The 21,610-nt window shown below is 42.6% G+C and overlaps 1 long non-coding RNA gene across 3 annotated transcripts in view; it reads left to right on the forward strand.

Annotated features, from left to right (window-relative positions):
• Nucleotides 1-21,283, forward strand: part of LOC120886918 (uncharacterized) — a 66,624-nt gene extending 45,341 nt beyond the window's left edge. For 2 of the 3 annotated variants that reach the window (XR_013439489.1, XR_013439491.1), the window contains 3 exons: nucleotides 3,631-3,712; nucleotides 10,607-10,742; nucleotides 18,120-21,283. This is a non-coding gene — a long non-coding RNA (uncharacterized LOC120886918). The remainder of the gene's footprint in view (nucleotides 1-3,630; nucleotides 3,713-10,606; nucleotides 10,743-18,119) is intronic. The other variant, XR_013439490.1, reaches the window with a different exon arrangement.
• Nucleotides 21,284-21,610: the final 327 nt, after the last annotated feature.

Raw genomic sequence — 21,610 nt, forward strand, 5'->3', positions numbered from 1 at the left:
TTTTATTTTTCATTTTGAGACAGTGTCTCACTAAATTAATTAGGTTGGCCTGGACTTTGCGATCTTCCTGCCTCAGACTTCTGAGTCTCTGGGATCACAAGCATGCACCACTGTCCCTAGCAAGGCATATAACCAGTTCAAAGCCACACTTTGTCACCTGGATCAAGCAGAGCATCCCTTGTGTTCCAGGTTGGTTTCTAAGACTTTCCCTTCCATAATTAGGTAACCTCAGACTATCACTTCATGACTAGAAATTTATCACAGTGCATATTGAAACAGCAGTATTGATTATGTTATTTAAGGTCTGTATGTTCCTGTTGTGTTTTTGGTTTTTGGTACTGGAGTTTGAACCTGGCGCACTTTATCACTGAGTCATGTCTCCAGTCTCCTCTGCCTTTTATTTTATTTTTTAAAATTTTGAGACAGGATCTCTTGCTAATTTCTCAGGCTGGCTTTGAACTTGCAGTCCTCCTGCCTCAGCCTCCCGAGCAGCTGGGATTATAGGCAAATACCACCATGTCTGACTCCTATTGATTTTTGATATACTGTTTCAGCTTCCTGTCACTATGACAAAATACCTGAGATAAACAACTTATCCAGATGAAAGATTTATTTTGAGTCACAGTTTCAGAGTTTTCTGTCCATGATCCCTTGGCCCTGTCACTTTGGGCCTATGTCAAGGCAGCACACCATCGTGGCGGAGGGGGTGGGGTGGGGTGGTGGAGAGAAAGAAAGAGAAGCGAGAGAAAATAAATTCCATCCAGGGCACACCCCGGTGGCCTACTCCTTCTAACTGGGTTCCAACTCCCAGTAATCCATCTAGCTATCAAAGGATTCATCCATTTGGTAAATATATCAACTGATGAGGTCAGTACCCTCTTGATCCAATTTTGTCTAAAAGCACTGGGGACCATGCTTTCAACATATGAGATTTTGGAGGAAATTCAAGATCCAAACCATAAAAATATCATATTATTGTTAGAAGCCCAAAGATACATTGTCATAATTTGTATATGATCATGCTTCACTTAATGATAGGGACAATTCTGAGAATGCATCATTAGGTGATCAGAGAGTATGCTTACACAAACCTAGATGATATAGCCTACTGCACACCTAGGTTCTATGGCATAGTCCATTGTGCCTCGATTACAAATCTGGATAGCACATTACTCTGCTGAATATGATAGGCGACTTTGACACAATGGTAAGTATTGGTGAATCTAAACATAGAAAAATGGCTGGGTGTGGTAGTGCATGCCTGTAATCCCAGCCACCCAGGAGGCTGTGGCAGGAAGATCACAAGTTCATAGCCAGCCTTAGCAACTTAGCAAGAACCTGACTCAAAATGAAAAAAATAAAAAGGACTGGAATGTAGCTCAGTGGTTAAGTGCCCCTGGGTTCAATCCCTGGTACAAAAAAAGAAAAAAAAATTTAAAACAGTACACCTGTACCAGGCATTTCCCATGATTGGGGTGTGCAGAACTGGAGATTGTTCTGAGTGAGTCAGTGAGTTTGCCGAGTCAATGTGGAGAATTATGACACCACTGTACCTGGCTTTATAGATGGCTTTATAGATGACATGCACTTAGGCTACACTAAATTTACTTAAGCATTTTTTCATTAATAGTTTTCCTTAGCATACTGGAACTTTTTGAATTTTTAATTATAAACTTAAAATTTTAAAAACTTTTTTTTGCAACAACTTGAAACAAACACATTAAACCTTTTGTACAGCCATACAAAATATTTTCTTTCTTTCTATCCTTATTCTATAAGCTTTTTCTATTTTTAAATTTATTTTTTATTTCTTTTTACTTTTTGAAACTTTTATGTCAAGAAGTAAGACACAAACACAACCTGTAGCCTAGGCCTGCAAGTGTCAGGCTCATCAACGCCACTGTCTTCCACTCCACATCCTGTCCCACTGGAAGGTCTCCTGGGGAGATGAAAAACATGCAACTGCCATCTCCTATGATAACAATACCACTTTTTAGAACACCCCCTGAAAGGGCCTGCCTGAGATGGTTTTACAACTAACTTTTTTTTTTTTTTCCAAGTTGCTGGGGATTGAACCCAGGGACTTGTGCATACAAGGCACTCTACCAACTGAGCTATATCCCCAGTCCCAATTAATTTGTTTTTAATGAGTGGAAATAGTATATGCTAAAATAATGACAAAATATAGTATTGTAAATACATAAACCAGTAACATAGTCATTCATTATCATTATCAAGTGTTATGTCCTGCCCATATTTGAGTGTGCCATCCTATTATGTGACAGGGCAGCAGCACCACACGTACCCATGGGCATTACATTGCATTATGACACTACAACAGCTAGGCTATCTGTAGGTGTTAGGAATTTCTTAGCTTCATTATAATCTTATGGCACCACTGCCATATATATGCAGCCCACCATTGAGTGAATGTCATTGTACAGCAATTTATGTCTTTTAATTAATTGAAGAGAAGAAAACAGGAATATATTTGTAGCTTCTGTTAATTAACTGTTCCTATTTATCATTTCTGTCTCTCTACATTTGTTCCCATGTATTCAAGTTACCGTCTTGTTATGGTTTAGACATGAGGTACTCCCCAAAAGCTCATGTGTAAGGCAAGGCAATAAAGTTTAGAAGTGGAATGATTGCATTATGAGAGCTTTTACATAAGCACTGGATCAATCTACTTGAGTATTTTAACTGGCAGGTAGCGTGTGGCTCGAGGAGGTGGGTCACTAGGCACTGCCTTTGGGGTCTGCATTTTGTCCCTGGGAACTCTGCTTCCAGGAGCCAGGTCCTACGCTGCTTTCTTTCCCCGCCCCTTTCCACCACGATATTCTGCCTCACCTCCATCCCAGAGCAATGGAATTGGACTGAGACCGCTAAACCCTGAGTGACAAATAAACTTTCCTCCTCTAAAATTGTTTTTGTCAGGTATTTTGGTCACAGCAACAAAAAACTTGACTAAAACACATCTGGAATCATTTTCTTATCCCAATTCAGTTTTGCTGCCACTCACCTTTTCTGTGTAGTTACTGGAAAATATTTTACATTTCTATGTTTATATGCCCAGCTCTATGTTGTATGCATATTGTCTTCTATAACTGCTTTTTAAACTAGAAGAGAAAAAGTATGCATTTTGTAGTGTCTTTTACAGTTACGCAATATGGTTACGTAATCACTGATACTGGTGATGTGTGTGTGTGTATGTTCTTTTTCTTTTGTGTGTGTGTGTAACAGGAACTGAACCCAGGAGCCCTTAATCTCGGAGCCAAATCCCCATCCCCTTTTTACATTTCATTTTGAGACAGGACCTCACTAAGTTGCTTAGGGCCTCGCTAAGTTGCTGAGGCTAGCATTGAGTTCACAAACTCCTGCCTCAGCCTCCGAGCTGGTGAGATTATAGGCATGTGCCACCGTGCCCAGCTGGGTGTGTATTCTAATTACCCTCTAAGGTTACTTGTTTCAGCCTGAACAACTTCCTGTTAGGGAGAGAGTAGAAGCTGTTAGCAACAAAATCTGTCAGTTTTTGTGGGAAGCTTTATTTGACCTTAATATTTGAAATATACTGGTAGCTTTGCTGGATGTAAGACTCTTGGTTAAGTTTTTTTTTTTTTTTTCTTTCAGCACTTGGAATGTCATCCCATTGCCTTTTGGCCATCATTGTTTCTGATGGAAATTCAGCTACTGGGAATACTGAAGCTTCTTTGTAAGTTACAAGTTGTTTTCCTCTTGGTGTTATCAAGATTTTCTATTGGTCTTTGGCTTTCAGCATATTTACTGTTTGTACTATTGTATATATTTGGGTTTGTGGCTCTCTTTGCATTTATCAGGCTTGGAGCTTGTTGAGCTTCCTGAGTGTGTATTGTTTTTTTCAGCCAATTTACTCATCATTTCTTCAAGTATTTTTCCTTCTCCATTTTCTTTCCTCTCCTGTCATTTTCATTCTGTGAATGTCAGTGTGCTTAATGGTGTCCCACATATCTCTCAGGCTCTGATAACTTTTCTTCATTTATTTCCTTTTTGTTCTTTGTCTTGCATACTCTCTGTTGATTTATCTTCAAGTAAGCTAATTCTTTCTTCTGATAGTTCAAATGTACTGTCCAACCCATTTAGCAAAATTTTGTTTTCCTTATTGTACTCTCAATTTCCAGGATTTGCATTTGATTTAAAAAGTCTCACTTTATGTTGATAGTCTCTATTTGATGTAATATTCTTACAGTAAATTTTCTTTCTTTTCTTGTAAATAATTTTATTTCATTTCCATTTGTTTTCTCCTAGTACACAGAAATATCACTGAAATTTGCATATTAGCTGGGCACAGTGGTGCTGGCGCAGGATGATGGCAAGTTGACACCAGCTGAGCAACTTAGCAAGACCTTGACTCAGTAAAACAAGAACAAAATAAAAACAAAAAGGGTGAAGGTGTAGGTCAGTAGTAAAGCACTTGTGAGTTCATTTCTCAGTACCTCAAAAAGAAAAATTGTGTATCTGGAGGTTTTCTTTAATTTACCAAGTTTATTTTCATAAATTTATTCCTAATATTCTCTTATTATACTTCTAATATCAGTTAGATATGTAAAATAATTTTTCTTTAATTCCTGGTAGTATTAATTTTTTCCATCATTCTTTGCTTCTTCAGTCATGGTTTTCTTTTATTCTTTGAACGTATTCTAAAGGCTACTTTGAAGTCTGCAAAATCTGACACTGAGTCCCTCACAGACGGTCTCTTGTATTTTTGCTGGTGTATGGATTTTGCTTTCCTGCTTCTTTGCATGTTTCATTATTTTTTTGCTGGAATACTTTAGATAGTATATTGGAGCAATTCTGGGTACCAGTCCCAACTCCCACAAAGGGCTTGTTATTTTCTTGTTTATTTGTATAGTGAATGGCTGGATTGTTTTAATGAAATCTGTTCACTCCTCCCCACCCCAACATTTGCTGTTGCTCCTTAAGGCAGGGAAGGATGGCCTGAGGTTTACACACAGTCACTGTGAGGACAGTGCTTTGGGCACTCCCCTCTTCTCTCTCCATGAGCTCACCTGGCTATTAAGCTTCATTAATTGCTGGCCAATGCTGTGATGCTCTTAACAATGTCTTTGGGCTAATTGCTCTACAGGTTAATTCAATCCAATTTGAGCTCCTCATGAGTGACTCTGGGGATCAGTTTTGATATTTTTCTGACCCCAGTGTCTCTTTATCAGGTTCCCTGCTTTTCCTTCCTAAATAATCTCTGAGCCATAACTGTTCAGTTGAAAGTAGGGCTGTTGGGTGACACCAGGTGACACCCACTTTAGGAGCTGGACACTTGGTGGGTAGGGATGGGAAGTAGCTTTCAGGTTTTCTCATCTTGCCTCTTCAGTTCTCACCAATGACACTCTGCCCAAGATACAGCCTTCATCCCATGAATGGTGGCTGGTGCAAGGGAGCCCTACCTCCTAGTCACATGCACCTTGAGCCTCAGGCAGCTAGAGGCAGGATAAGAGATGCTAGGAATTTGCTGTAGCTCTCCAACTGGGATCCCAGGAGGAAGGGAATCCTGTGTTCTTGGCTGTTTTCATCTGAAATGGAATTTCAGTCTGGCAAAGTTGGGAGCAAGGAGAGAGGTAGCAGATCTTAGTTCAAGTACCAGACTCTTGCTTTTGCACTGAGTTACAATAAGTTTTAGATTTTAGGGAATAAATGATTAATTTTTTGCTGTATATTTTAGAACCATTACTAGATGCTCTAAGGAGTCTTTTTTTTCACCAGTTTCGTTGTTGTTATAGTTTGGAGCTTGAGTGTTAAGCATTGTGTTAAAGCTTGGTCCCCAGAGTGGTGCTTTTGGGAGGTGGCAGGACCTTGAGGAGGTGAGGCCTAGGGATGGGGTCTTAGGTCACTGGGGACAGTCCCTTGAAGGAAACTTCAGGACTTTGGTGCCTTCTTCTTTCTGTCTTTGGCTCCCTGTCTTGTGATGTTAGTGGTTTTTCTCTGTCACACGCTCCTTCCTTGATGTGCTCTGTTACTACTGAGATCAAGCACTGGTGCCTCTAAAACTTCAAGCTAAAGTCAACCTTTTCTCCTTATAAGTTAATCATCTTCTCAGGTTTTTCATTACAGCCATGGGAAGCTGACCAACACAACTGGTGTGGGTCCATGACAGCATGAGCTGTCATGCCCAAAGTCCTTCTTCTTTTTCCTACTGTAAACTTTTTTTTTTTAATTTTTTTTTTTAAAGAGAGAGTGAGAGAGAGAGGAGAGAGAGAGAATTTTTAATATTTATTTTTCAGTTTTCGGCGGATACAACATCTTTGTTTGTATGTGGTGCTGAGGATTGAACCCGGGCCGCACGCATGCCAGGCGAGCGCGCTACCACTTGAGCCACATCCCCAGCCCCTACTGTAAACTTTTAATGCTGTAAATTTCCCACTCAGCACTGCTTTGGCTGCATCCCACTTATTTGATAAGCTGTGTTTTCATTTTTACTGCTCAGGGTTCTGCAGAGAAACAGAACCAATAGAATCTCTCTCTCTCTCTCTCTCTCTCTCTCTCTCTCTCCATATAAAAATATTACATATGTAGATGCAATATCATAAGTATTATGTATATTATATAAGATGTAATATTATAAGTATTAGCTCACACGGTTATTGAGACTGAGAAGTCCCCAAATACACCAACCATAAGATGGGGGTCAGAGAGCCAATGGTGTCGCTCAAACGCCTGAGAGCTGGAGAGGCGATGGTGCAGATTCCAGTCCAGGTCTGAAGGCTTGAGAATCAGGAGCACTAAGAGTAGGAGAAGACCTATGTCCCAGCTCAAGCACTCATGCAAAGTTGATCCAACCTTCCTCTAACTTTATTTTTCTATTCAGGTCCTCACTGGATTGAATGATGCCCCTCACTTTGAGAGAGTCACTTGTGTTAAGCATCTAGCAATTCAAATATACCTTCTACCAGAAACGATCTCATGGACACATCCAGAAATAATGTCTAATTACCTATCTGGGCATCCTGTGACTCAAGCAAGTTGACATGTACCGTTAACCTTCTTCAATTTTAATTGTTTGCATATTCTTTAAAATTTTCTTTGAGACTCCCTCTTCAAAATATGAACTATTTAGACTGGTATTGTTTAGCTTTCAGTATTTATAGATCTTCCTATTGTGTTTTGGCATTGATTCTACTTTGATTACATTTTGGTTTGAGAACGTATGCTTTATTATTGTATTCAAAATTTCAAAAGGAGATTTCTAAAGGGGAGATAGTTCATCTCACCAACTCTCTCACTATTCAGATGTACAATAGACACATGTTCTGTAGGAGGAAATTCTAGAAATAGGAGGTGGGAAGCAAGAGCCATCACTGTGTTCTTAAGAGTCTCCAGACCACCCTGGATGAAGACAAAACCATGAGTGATGGGGCCCAGACCATGAGTCTGGTTATCCATGTGGAGTCAAAGTCCCATCAGTCTCAGAATAAGGCCACTCTACTGTTACAGTTTGCCAGACTACAGCTTGCTCAGCTTTGGGCACTAAGCATGAATATGGGAGTGGAGGGAGCCCCATAGCAAACCTGAGTATTTGGAGGCATCCAGCACAGGCTTCTAAAGAAGAAGAAGGTACCCTGGTTTCTCACTGGAGCCGATAGCTACCCATTATGACCCACAAATTCTGTCCAGAGCAGATCTTGTCCTAGAGTAGCTTGGCGCTTGACAAGGATGTGGCCAACTTTGAATGGGATAAACCAGAGCTTGGGGAGTAAGAGAATGAAGTTTTAGTCTATTTTCAGTTGCTATAATATAATGCGTGAGACTAAGTGATTTATAAAGAATAGAGGTTTATTTTGGCTGATGTTTCTGGAGGCAGGGAAGACCAAGGGTATGGTGCCAGCATATGCTTAGCTTCTGGTAAGGGCCTTGCATGGCTTCAACTCATGACACAGAAGCAGAAGGGCAAGCAGATGGGTTCAAAACAATGAAACATAAAGACTGGCCTTGCTGTATCACAACCTGCTCTTGTGCCAGCTAACCCAGTCCTGCAAGAACTGTATTACTCCCTCTTAATGAACTACTCATCTCTGAAAAGTCCCCACCTTCCCAAATCACCATAGTAGCAAATTTCAACATGAGTTTCAGAAGGGACAAATTATATTCAAATCATAGCACAAGGGTGGAGAAGTCATGCTGAAGCTGGGTTACTCTGCTCTTCTCTTAGGTGCAGGGAATGCAGCTTCTTCCCACTCTCATTCTTGGAATAGTTGGTCCTCACCAGCCACAACTTGCCCCTTGTGCTGGAGGGTCAATAGGGAGACTGGACATGGTGCTCTTCTATTCCTCTTGGTCAGATTTCAAATGAGCAAAGCCTCATAGGAGCCAACATAGCCTCACTAGATGACAGAATGTTGTCCCGGCTCTCCTCTCCTAATCCTCTCTAAGAAAATGCTGGGTGCAGGTGTCCACATGTCCTAGGGCATGCTGGCCCTGATTCTCTGCTCTCAGTGGAGCATGCAATTGAGGTCAGTAGCCTTGTGGCTGGTATGTGCTCAGAATGGACTTCTTGGTGACTGCTCACTTCCATTCCTCATGACACCAGTAATGTCACTCAAAGTGTGCTTGCACACACATGGCACAGTGATTCCTTCTGTAGGGTTTCATCCTGCAGACGAGCTCACAATTGAGCCAAGACAAATGGTAAGTTGTTCATGACAGCAGTGCTTGTGACAAAAGTTAGGAAATACTTGGTGCCCACCAAATAGGGACAACTTCAGTAGAGTATCCTTCATTTACCCAGTCTCGAGTGTCTGTTCCAGAAAACAGGATGGAGCAGATCAAGATGTTCTGATATGTGCACAGTATGCTCCTATCTGTATGAAAATCCTCCATAAATATCCTCACACCTGCTCAGACACACCTAGGCAGCCAGAAAGACAGCACACCACAGTCTGCGACTGCCTTGAGTGTGGGCGTCCAGACCCCACCTCCCTGCATCAGCTTGTTTTCTTTAGCTAAATCACATGCCATTCCTTTGAAGCTGACTTTTCACATCCTTCTATTGTACATGTTTTAAAACCATTCAAAACTCTATGAAAACATTTCTTTGGAAAAAAAAGTGAGCCTGGAAAGAAAGTGTGAATTATGAGTTCTGTTTTTCCTTAAATGATCCATTTTCACCCAGACTTTGGCAAGTCATTTTCATGAGCCACTTAGGAATTTCCTGTTTATTTACTGTGGGTTCCAGACAAACCCAAACTCCTGCATCTCACAGCCCAATGAGCCCCAGTTTTGGCCCAAGGAGCTGTCTGGGCTATGGCTAAGAGTGTGACTCACCTTGAACCTACTCTCCCCAACTTGCCCCTGCCTGCTGTAGGGTCATAAGCATCTGCATCTCAAGACTGAGGGAATTCCCATAGCCCACCCTCTGATTAGAGAGAAGAGCTGCCAGGATTTCTGCCTACAACTACAAGATATGTGGAATTGGCCTCTTTTTCCTCCTAGAGCATCAAAGACAAAGATTCCAGGGGCAGCTATGGAGGAAGAAAACATGCTGTATGCAGGGGCACAAGCATGTGTGCACCCACCAAAACACAGATGCAGACATTCTGGCAGATGCAGACATGTGGAGACAGGCGCGCGCGCACACACACACACACACACACACACACACAGATAATCACACATGGTGACACTGAAAGAGACAGACACAGGCACACACATGCACCTCTGTGCTCAGCAAGAGCTTCCAGGGCACTTAATTTTTTTTTTTTTTTTTTTGTGCATTGCTGGGAATTGAACCCAGGGCCTTGCTCATGGTAGGCAAGTACTGTATCACTTAGCTAAATCCTCAGCCCCCTGGGGCATTAATCTTCTTTATTCTTCCTGTGGAGGCTGTCTGAGAGCCTGGTACTTGGCTGTCTTGCCTGGGATTCAGGCCCTAAGGCACTTCACACCTTGGGCAGGTGTGAAGGTAGGCTTCTCCCTGTCTATGTACCCTGTCTCAGATGCTACTGGAAAGGTAAATTCTCCACTGATCAGCCCATTCTTCAGATATGAGTCATTTTCCATGCCAGAGGGGAGGGGGCCTCAGTGCTCCAAGGCTGTGGGGGCTCCGAGGGGCTCTGACAAGTACATAGCCCTTCTGAGCTCAGTGCCACTGGGCACCCTAGCAATGCATGTGTGGTCACCCACATTGTTGCTTCCTGTCACCTCCAACCCTGCAAAGCCCCCTCCCCAGCAGGCCTGTCAGGGCAGCTCAGGCAGCTCATGCAGCGAAGGTGTTCTCTGAAGTCCTTTCCCTTTATCCGGTCTTGCTTGCCCTCTCATGAGAAGGCCCATTTGAAGACACTGGGTCATGAATTCATGGGATGAAGTTTTCAAAATTACTTAATATCAACATAAGCAGGGAGGACCCATCTTCTCCCCAGGTAGTTGGTGAGAACACCAGCCAATCAGGAGTCACCTAGGCTGGGGTAGCCAGAGAAAATAGTGGATGTTCAGTTGAATTTGGATTTCAGACAAAAATGCCAAAATATCATTGAGATATTGCCTGGAACATATTTATATTAACAATTGTATTCACTGTTTATCAGAAATTCAAATTTAATTGAGCATTCGTTTTTGTTTTCAGAATCAGGCCACCTATGCAGATCCATACCTTTGAGGATGATTTTCTTCCATGAAGTAGCTGAGCTGGGGGAGTCTAGGCGGCTTCCAAGCTTGAGATGGAGACATATGTGCTTGCTCCCTCCAGGACCTTAACCTTGGTAAGGAAATATCTCCTAGTGTGCTCTCTCTTTAGTGCCACTTTCTAGTATCAGATTTTGCTTAGAGTGCACAATATGTCCCCCAGTAGTAGTGTCTTTCATTCTATCCCTTTGGATTTGCCTGTGCAGTGCCCATGAAATATGTCTGATGCACATGTTCATTCTACCCCTGGCTGAGTCTCCCTCACTATACTATGAGCTCACTGAGCATGGACCCTGCTTCATCTCTTGCTCCCCTCCCTGTCTTTCTTCCATCAACAAATGTTCACTTCCAGCCACAGCATAGGTAGGAGATGAATGGAGGGAGAATAGATCTAGCCCTACTCTCAAGGTCTCCCCATGCTGGGCCCCACTGAGACTTTCATGGGTCTGCAATCAATGCACAGGCTACTGTGCCTGGTCAGATGAGGTCACAGAAGCTCTGCAGAAATGCCAGCTTTCCTGAAGTTTCAGCTCTGAGCTGATGTTGGGAGAGGGCAGCTCACTACCACAGGAGGGTCTGAGGCTGCAGATCCCGAGGATCAAGCCAGCTGGTAGGCAGCATTTCTTTTTCTGAAGTGGTCATCTTAAAGTCACAACTGGTCACCTGTGCAGCTGACAAGGCTGGGATTGAATCCAGGGCTATTTGTTTCCAAAGCCTTTTGAGTGTGCCCCCACCTTATGGTCCTGTGGATGTCATCATTCTGTGGCTTTTGGAAGGTAGCCCTGGAAGAAGGTAGTTCAAGTCAATTTGAGACCCCAGAGGCACTTCATGCAAACCTTTGGCCTGCAAGGTGGCCTGGTGATCCATGCAGATCAGGCATTGACAACTTTTGGATCTTACAAACTGTGGTAAAAGTAGAAGGAATAGTTTACTAGGTCAGGAAAGCTGTGGTCCCATCTTATCAAAGTCCCCATGATGCCAGCACAGATGCATTCTGTCACTGGCATTTATGGGCTGGATCCAAGTTGAAGCTTTAGCTAGGCCTAGGGCAACCTTGGGGGATTTTGTGAAGGAGCATGTCCCTATGGTTGGAGTGGATATAGGAGTGGCTGTGCAGAGGGAGAGAGAATAAGAGTTTACCAGGGATCACTTGGGGGAAGGGTTATTGTTGAATTTTTCTAGCAGGACTGGCCAAAGGGATTTAAGTGTTCTGGCAGCCAAGGAGAAACCACACCTTGCCTTGTATACATACAATGCACATACAACCTTATACAGAATAATTTTCATAAGGAGAATTACATTTAAATTTTTTTTTTAGTTGTATATGGATACTATATCTTTATTTATTTATTTTTATGTGGTGCTGAGAATCAAACCCAGTGCCTCACACCTTCGAGGCAGGTGCTCTACCACTGAGCCCCAACCCCAGCTCCAGCATTACATTTTTTTAGAGAATTTTTAATATTTATTTTTTAGTTCTCGGCCGACACAACATCTTTGTTGGTATGTGGTGCTGAGGATCGAACCCGGGCCGCACGCATGCCAGGCGAGCGCGCTACTGCTTGAGCCACATCCCCAGCCCCCCAGCATTACATTTTAAAACACTGGAAATTGAATCTGTGCATTTGATTTGTATTTTGTTATACTGGAAGAAGAAGGGAATAACATTCAATGTGGGAAGGTAACACTGATAGTAAATCTCTGAATGTCTTCCTCTTCCTTTGTACCTACCACAGGTATGCAATGTCTTGAGACAATGCATTATAAGAAAAATGTCATAGCTTTATAAGATTTTACTCTATAAGGAAGTAATGAGAAAGTAAACAGGGCAAATCAATGGCATTAACTTTTCTTCTTATTGAAAAATGTAACCAGCCAGGCATGGTGGAATATGCCTATAATTCTACAGTCTGGGAGGCTGCAGCAGGAGGATCACAAATTCAAAGCCAGCCTTGGCAACTTATTGAGGCCTTAAGCAACTTAGCAAGACCTTGTCTCAAAATAAAAAATAAAACAGGCTGGGGATGTTGTTCAGTGGTTGAGCACCCCTGTACTGGAAAAAAAAAGGAAAAGAAAAAGAAAAATGTAACACAGCATGTTAGTCAGCCTCTCATCATTGTGACCAAATTACGTGATTTATTTTGGCTCACAATTTCAGTCCACGGTTGGATGGTGTCGAGGCAGAAACATGACAGAGGAAAGCTGCTCAGCATTTGGTAACCATGAAGGAGAGCGAGAGATAGAGATAGAGATAGAGATAGAGAGAGAGAGAGAGAGAGAGAGAGAGAGAGAGAGAGAGAGAGAGAGAGAAAGAGAGAGAGAGAGAATGAGAACACGAACATGAGAGCAAGTGCATGCAGAACCAGGGATATGATATCTGTCTACAGTTTCCACCATGTCCTGGTGGCCCATTTAAACTATCAATTCATCAAATGCACTAATCTACTGATGAGATCAGAACCCTCATGATCTAATCACTTCCCCAAACCCTACCTCTGGACGTTGCTGCACTGGGGAAGAGTCTTCAACACATAAACTTTTGGGGAATATTCCAGATCCAAAACCTAACATGCAGTTTATTTTTAATTATGGAAATAATCATTTTTGCAGCTTTCAGGCAAAGGCTAGCACTTTGTCTATGTAAAACTTATGAGGAAAGAGGTCAAAAGAGAACATCTAATTATAAACGGTGACAACATTAATTCACGTCTTTGGCTCCATCCTGGATATATCACTAGTGATCTGTAGTAGAAATTCTTTTCAACAATTGGAAATTTGTGCTATAGTAATGTATTCATCAACATTATTTCTTAAAAGCAAAACCTAAAAATTTAGCTTTCCTGAGGTGCTCATGCACTAATATTTTGCAACCCTCTTCCTACATTGGAGAAATCCTATTTCTTACTGTCACAATGATTACAAACTCACTGTTAGTAGAGAGAGTATCCTGGAAGAACAAAGATTTTTGGTCACTAATGTTCACATTAAAATATGTATTTTTAACCACTCTATCTTCTGTCTTCCTATTTTGGGGATGTATGCATAATTTCATTCATAGAAACATGGTATAGGATGATGTTTTCTCTGCATTATCCAGCCTGATTACAATAACCTTGTGCTTCTGGTGAATGAAGAGACTTCATGATCTGGGGGTCAGAAGGATTCCCCTTCTGAGGTGACAGACTTCTGTGCAAACACCCACACCACTCAGCCTCCCCCAACTCAGGTTGCAGGGGAGCAAAGATGTTCCGCAGCCTCTCTCTCTTCCCTTGCCTGCTTTCCATTACCATAGAGAAGCCAAAGCCTAGGGCTGCTGCCCCAGCTGCTATGCCCCAGAATTAGCAGTTCTCTGAGGAGTACTGTTTTCTCTTGTGGGAAAACAGTATCTAAAACAAAGATCTGGGAGTGGGGTGTGCTCCTTGAGACTTGGGGTTTGGCTGTTCCCAGCCAGTCTCAGTGGACAGAGCTAGGAAGTGCATGTGTGTACATTTACTCATTTAGAAATCAGTTGTTTTTCTTGATTTCACTCCGTCCTTCTATCTCTACATTGAGCCAAGCATGAATCCATACCGAGGTCTCAGATCTCAGACTGTGGCCAGGCTATGGGTCACATTCTCACCTCCCCCTTTCAGACCTGTACCCCTCCACTCCCAGCAAGATGCAAGATACCAGCTGCTACCACCCAAAGTGCCCTCATCTCTGTGTTCAACCCCAGAATAGATGTAAGACAATTTCAAAATTGCTAACCTACTCTTACTTGAAATAAATTTTCTAACTGAAGTGTAGTTCCTTCTATCTGAACTCTTAAGGGTTCCCATCAATATACCATTTTTCACTGTTGCTCAGACCAGTTGCTTTCCCCATCCCTGCACAAAGGCCCTGTGACCATTTGTATGCAGTAAGAATCTCTTGTCACATTCTGAGTTCTGTCCTGGGATACGCCAGCCTCCTGCATGATTTTTAAACATTTTCATCTATTACAGCTACTCTCTGTGAGTACGGTTCTATCTATGGGTTTTGAAAAATGTAGAGGTTCCTATAATTTCCCTGTGCCATCCCCTACATAGTCAACTTGTCCCCAATCCCCCAAATCTTACAACTTTCAGTGTGTTTTCTGTCTGTATGGTTTTGCCTTTTGCAGGCTATCATATGAATGCAATCATGCAGCATAGAGCTTTTACAGTCTATCTTCTTTCATTTATGCTGTGCCACTAAACACACACACACACACACACACACACACACACACACACACATACACACATGAAAACAAACAAGATCACTTTCAAGTTCACCAAAATTCCCAATCTTTTGCTTATTCCTCCTTGAAAGTAGCAAGCACAGCTAGTTAAAAATTGTTTGTTTTTTTTTTTTTTTGCTTCACATTAGTTAAAAATGTATATGTGATATTTTACTCTCTAGGACTTGCATGAGCTTATTTCTATTGCTCATTGTTTCTGCTAGTTTTCATTTGTGTTGATTTGTCTTCTTGAATGCCTGGTTATATTTTATTGTTTGTTGTTATATATTTTATTGTTTGTATATGCACAATTGTTTGTAGAAATACTTTGAAGCATAGGTTACTGCTTTTGTTTGCTTGTTTTTAAAGAAAATTCTCAATTGCTTCTGGCAACTTAATGGCATACAAGTTTTCCTCAGTCCAGTTCATGAATCAAGGTATCCTGAGCCAACCTGAAAACTGAAGTCAGGGTGCAGTCTCTGTAAGGGTTAATTTTCTTGTTTTTCCCTTAGATGACTATTCTTTGATATCCTAGCCCCCAAATATTCCCACCCTTTAGGGCTTCTACTCTTGAAGGGCCCTGAATTCTTCTTTTTGTCCCCTTAATCCTACAGAGGATTTTTTTTTACCACTTTTCTAGCATTAGTAGTACCCTTCAGATAAAAAATAGCCCCACATGTGCTGAAAATTGAACCCCAGGGTGATGGTGTTGAGAGAGAATGTGGAATCTTTAAGAGGTGGAGTCTACTGGGAGGTCCTTAGGTCACTGGGGGAAATGCCTTGGAAGGGATTAAGGTGAGTCTTAAGGGACCTTTGACAGTTATGTTTAACAGATGTCCCTTACATTTTCAGCAGTCTCTAGTGGTTGGATGGGTTGATAGATGAGTGGGCTAGGTGTGTTGATTCACATTACTTGGTTCACCCTTAGTCCGAGTGGAGATTCCTGTACCTCTTTCAGGCCATCTTTCTGTTGGGCCAATTTTTTATGGCTATAAAAATTATACAAGTTAGGTTAACTATATGCAGTAAAGATGTTTACTTGGCTCACGTTTCTGGAGTTTCAAAGTCCAAGATCAGATTGGTTCAGCCTCTGGGGAGGGAACAATTGGGTCACAGTGGTGAAAGTGAGTATGGGAAGAAGAGATCACATCTCAGAACAGAAAGCCAGAAAGCAATCAGGGGTTGAACTCACATTTAAAACAAATCTTGAGACAGAGCTCAGAGGTTCTATGAGAGCCACCTTAATCTCTTCCAAGGGCCTGTCACCCTGTGATCTAAGGATCTCCCAGTAGACCACACTATCACCTAACACCTCCTTCCTGGGGATCAAGTGTCCAACACATGAACCTTTGGAGGACAAACCATTTCAAAACCATAGCACTCTCCAACCAGAGTTGTAGGCCTCTGGGATGACTCCACTGAAGGCTTGGAATTTGAACTTGATCTTCACTCTGGACCATTAGGATCCATTTTCAAGAGAGATCCATGCACTGAATCTGAGGGATGTTCCTGCAGAGGTTCCCCAGATACTCTGTGACTATCCTCTTGTGGGCAACATCCTAGGAGTACTCTGAGGTGGTCCTGGCATGCCTGCCAGTTTCCCACCCTCTTTTCCTTTATGAGAATCCCAGTTAGGACTTCTTTCTCTTTTTCCAGAAAGTTTATTAATAATATTTATATGATCAAGTGGAAAAGAATATTTCCACCATTTATCACATACAGACTTTGAGTGATCCATAGAATGAAGTCTCATGAGTTCAAAATCAGAGCAACACTGACACTCATTTCTTCAAGCCTTAGATGGGCAACACAGGGAGCATTATAACTATTACTCTGAGTTTTTCAGATGGGGGCATGAACACAACTTCCCAGAACACAGCCAGTTTCTGCCCAGGGCCCTCTGTCTTCTCCTCACTCACTGTCTTTTGCTGTTTTCAGTGTCTGGGGGCCCGATGGTCTTAGCACCCTATAGTGGTGGGTGTACTGTGACACTGTGGTCGCTCATCCAAGGCTGCAAAGCATCTGCAAAACTGACCAGAAGAGCAGCATCTGTGGAGGGAAATAACTGTGAGGGTTAACCAAGCAGGAAAGGGTCCTAGCTCTGAAGTGGGTACCATAAAAATATTCAGATGCCCTCTCACTGAGGCCATGAAAACCATTTTTTAGGCAATTTCCCCACCAGAGGAGGGAGGTAGTTTCTGTATGTGTTCATCTCTCTTGGTTAGAAAGGTTCCTCAAGGTGGCAGTGCTGAGGCACCTAGGAAAGGAATTTTTAAAAATCTGGCTTTAAAAAAAAAAAATCTAACTGACGATGTTGATTACTTTTAAAGAAGTTGCTTTTGGAGTTAACATGTTGGGTGTCTTTATTCATTTCTAGTTGTCATCAAGGAAGTGTACGGATTGAGTGTTTCCCTCTAACTACTGGCCGGTAGCAAAGGAATAGAAACTGTTAGGCTTGATTTGATGATAAAGTGCTAAACCCAACTTTATGATTTATTATTGTTGAGTGTGTTGCAGTAGGTTTTGAATTTCAGATGACAGATCACAGCCCTTGGCCAAAAAATCTAGAACTACAGAACGAACTATTCGGTCAAGATAGTAGATTTAAAAGGAGTAGTAAATCATTGGTTAGTCAAAAGCAACTTATTGAGTTTATCTCCTATGTGTAACAAACAAACAAACAAACCAAAACATTGAATAATCCTGTTGTAAATTTTCTGGCTTTCCTGACATCTAAGATGAGGAAAGCTTCAAAGACCCCCCGCCCCACCACCACCCGGACACCTCTGATCCAGTATGATAGCCTGACTGGGGATTTGCTCCAATGAAGTCAGCCATCTGTGCACTGTGAGGCAGCTGGTTGCATTTTTTCCTCTACCCAGAGGGCAAACACACACATCACAAAACTGGGTTATGATGAAGGGAAGAATTAATATATTTATTACTATAGAAATGTAAGATTATTAACTCACAGGTTTATAATTGGTACCAAGCCCAAAAGAATAGTTAGTCCCCAACTCAATCATCTGAGAGGGTTTTAATTTGCCCCTCACCTGACTTTTCACATCCTTTCTACTGGCTTAAAATATATAGAAAACAAAGGCAATTAAAAGCTCTCCCCAGGCTCAATCTAAGAAAAAAAATTTACTGTGAATTTTCTTATCATCTTCTGGGTCTTTTTATTTTCTTTATGTTTTTCTTCTTATAACTTAAGTGCAGCTTCAGAGACTCTGAGAACAAAGCCACTGAATGTCCTCTGAAAGCACCAAGCCTTTCCTCCTCAGCAGATGGGGCTGACCACGACACATCCAGACCAACTGGGAACAAGGGTCCAAATGCACTTTCCATGAAGTCAATGCTGATTGCATCCAGAAGGTCTGGGCCCCTCTAGATTTGACACCCAGTTTGTAACCGTTCTGGTGGCCCCATCTCACCAGTGTCACAGAGCAGATGCAATGACTGGGTGAGTGTCGTGCCTAACACTGTGGACAGTGGTTCCTGGTGGAGGAGGGGGAACAGTGGAATTGAGGAGGGCCGGCAGCACCATGACCCCAGTGACAGACTTCTGCCCACTCAGCTTCCTCACCCACCATCTCTTGCTCTCTCCAGAGCCTTTGCACTTATCAGGGCCCAACTCCACAACTTCTTCTTCCTCATGAATCTAAAACCCTTTGGAACTTGTGTTGATGAGTGTGCCCTCTGGCCGGTCTCTAGAGTCTCCACTCGGGTATGCCCAGCTTTCCAGCCAAGTCAAGTCCCATCATTCCTGGTACCATTTCCTCTGTTGCTCACATTCTTCATCTCTGCCCATTGGCTCTCCAGAGGGATCTGCTCTGCTCCATTAGTGGAATGAAACTGTAGGGGTCTAAATCCATCTCCTGCAGCACATATTTGGCAAATGCTCTGTCCCATGGGGGTCTTCTATTCCAGGGTGGTCATCAGGTAGGATTTTTAGCTTTCACATTACTGATCAGGACCAACTATTTTTCCAGAACATAGGAGCTTCCATGGCAATGGATCTTGGACTGACAGAACCATTTAAACACCATACTTGCTCACAACCACAAACTTTCCTCTGAGGTGCTCACGGTGGTCTTGGGAGGCCCATAGCTGGCAGGCATGGCTTTTACCATTTCTCTTTCCAGGCTCCTCCTTCTGTCATTCCTCTTAACTGCTCAATGAAGGGCTGTCCAGCTGGTCATGACTCATCCACTCCTGATCTAGTTCCTGCAGTAAGTTCTCATTTTAGTGGTTGAAATGCTGCTATCAATATCTGGAAATTAAATAATGCAGACCACAGGGCCTGGAAGTACAGCTCAGTGGTAGAACACTTTCCTAACACAGACAAGGCCTTGGGTTCAGTCCTCATTATTTCAGAAAAACAAACAAACCAAAATTCATACCTCAAACTTGGACCTGAATCTGAAGAATGGGGATTCCCTTGGACACAGGGACTCAGGAGAGAGGCTGGCCCCATGGTTCTGCCAGGACAAAAGGAGCTGGGAAGGAGGACGTGGTCATTTTCCACTTCCCTTTGTGGCCCTTGCATTGTTTGTGTGATTGACAGGCCAGAGGTTAAGGGGCCCAAGGGGATGGTCTTCTTTGCACCCTCTCGATGACCTCTAGGGCTGCCTGTGGGATGCACTCCCATTTTCCTGATAAATCTGATCTTCCTGTCTCTCTGAAGGCAAGTCCCACATACGCACAGACTTAGGGGGTCAGTCCCAGCTTCCCTGTAGCATGGCTGGTTCCTTCCTTGCTGTATGGCCTTGGGGAGATGATGTGTGATCTTAGTTTCTTGGGCCATAAAAGTGTGATGATGACCCTCCTTATTTGAGCCGTGAGATACATCCCCAGGCCCATTGCCCATAGGAGGTGCTCCCTGAAGTCTTCCTCATCCCTTGGTCCCAGAGGGAAGTGGCTGGACCCCAGGGTTCCTGTACTTTCTCACTGTAGCAACTTCTCTGCTGTCTGGTAGCTGCCTCCTCCCTGTCTTTCCTCCCACCAGGTGAGGAAGTTCATCTCTTATTCCTAGGTGATTACCCAGGTGATTTAGCAAGCCCAACACAAAGCAGTCTACAATCAGTGTTTGTGGAAGGAGTATAGGTTCTGCTTGCTGGAATGTCCCTTTGTCTCCTGCTCTGTCTGATGAGATTGAGACCCTGTGCCACACTCACCTCCCCTGAGAATTCTTCCTTACGAGGCAGTTTCTACCCTGGGTATAGCTGAGCACTGCATGGGGTAGAACATCCTCTGGGGTACTGCCAGCTGTTTCCTGGGGATTACAGACAGATAGTCATCTTCATGTCCTTCGATGAGGGGGTATGCCTTGGGTGAATGTTGTATTCCTGGCTCACCTAGATGCACCCAGGAGGGCTTCTCTTTTGCACAGATGAAAAAGATGCTGGGCCTTTGTGGGCCACAAGGTAAACCAGACACATATCCTGACACTCAGGAACCACACTCTTAAAGGAGATGAGGCACACCCAAGGTTACTAGTACATAGGGCAAAATGTGAGCTCAGCCTCCAAGAAGAAGGGAGTAGAAGGGAGGCATGGGATAAGTAGGTTTGCTGGAAGATGGGTACATGACCCAGGTTTGTGCAAAAACTGTGGGCTATGAAGAGATCTTGTGCTTCTTACACATGTCCCTGACTCAGGTGTGTCAAACCTTGAACAGACATCCACTTGGGCTGTTCCAGGTAAGGGGGGATTGTTAGAAGGCTGTGGAGGCTACTGCATGGGCACCAGAAAGAACAGACAAGGTATGTTTCTGTCTCAAGTAACTGAAGCCATTTGCTAGTGGGCAAAAACCATACAATCAGTTTGGAACATGGGGTATTTCTGATAAAGTTTAATGTACACTCAGTATATAATCCAGCAATTTCATTCTTTGTATTCATCCAGAAGAAACAAAAGCCTATATCTTCCAGATGTCTGTAAGTATTCAGAGTAGCTTAATTCCCAAACTGAAAACAACTCAAATGCCCATTAGTAGGAAAACGGATATACAAAGGGTGGTATCATCATACAATGTATATAATACAGTAATTAAAAAGTTAGAAATGACTGGTGTTCACAGTAATGTGAATGAATCTTAAAAACATCATGTTGAGCAAGTGAAAACTGATACAAAACAGTAATATTATGATTCCATTTGTATGACGTTTGAGGACAGAAAATATCCAAAGCGATGGAAACCTGCACAATTGCTGCTTCTGGGAATGGAAGTGCAGTGGAGGTTGGGTAGAGGGTCTCTGGATCTTGCTTATAGTAATAACAGGGTGGTATTCTTTTGTCAGAACTCATCAATTTTTGATATTTGAGCATTTTACTGTGTAGAAAATAAGCCTCAATAAAATTTTATTTTAAAAAATCAGATTTGTGTTAGCTTTCTATTACTATAACAAAATTACTGAGATAATAAACTTATATAGATAAAAGATTTACTTTGGTTCATAATTTTGGAGTTTCCAGTCTACGATTGGTTGGCCCTAGAGCTTTTATGGAAATAGCATGTGGCACTGAAAAACTTTCACCTCATCATCAGGAAGGAAAAAAAAAAATAGAGAAAGAAGAGGTCAAGGTCCCATAAGTTCCTTTGAGGGCACACCCCTGGTCACCTAAAGACCTCCACTAGGCTCTGCCTTTTAAAAGTTCTGCCACTTCCCAATAGTGCTACCCTGGTGACCAAACCTTTAACATG

Source organism: Ictidomys tridecemlineatus, chromosome 5 (assembly GCF_052094955.1).
Source record: "Ictidomys tridecemlineatus isolate mIctTri1 chromosome 5, mIctTri1.hap1, whole genome shotgun sequence".
NCBI lineage: Eukaryota > Metazoa > Chordata > Mammalia > Rodentia > Sciuridae > Ictidomys > Ictidomys tridecemlineatus.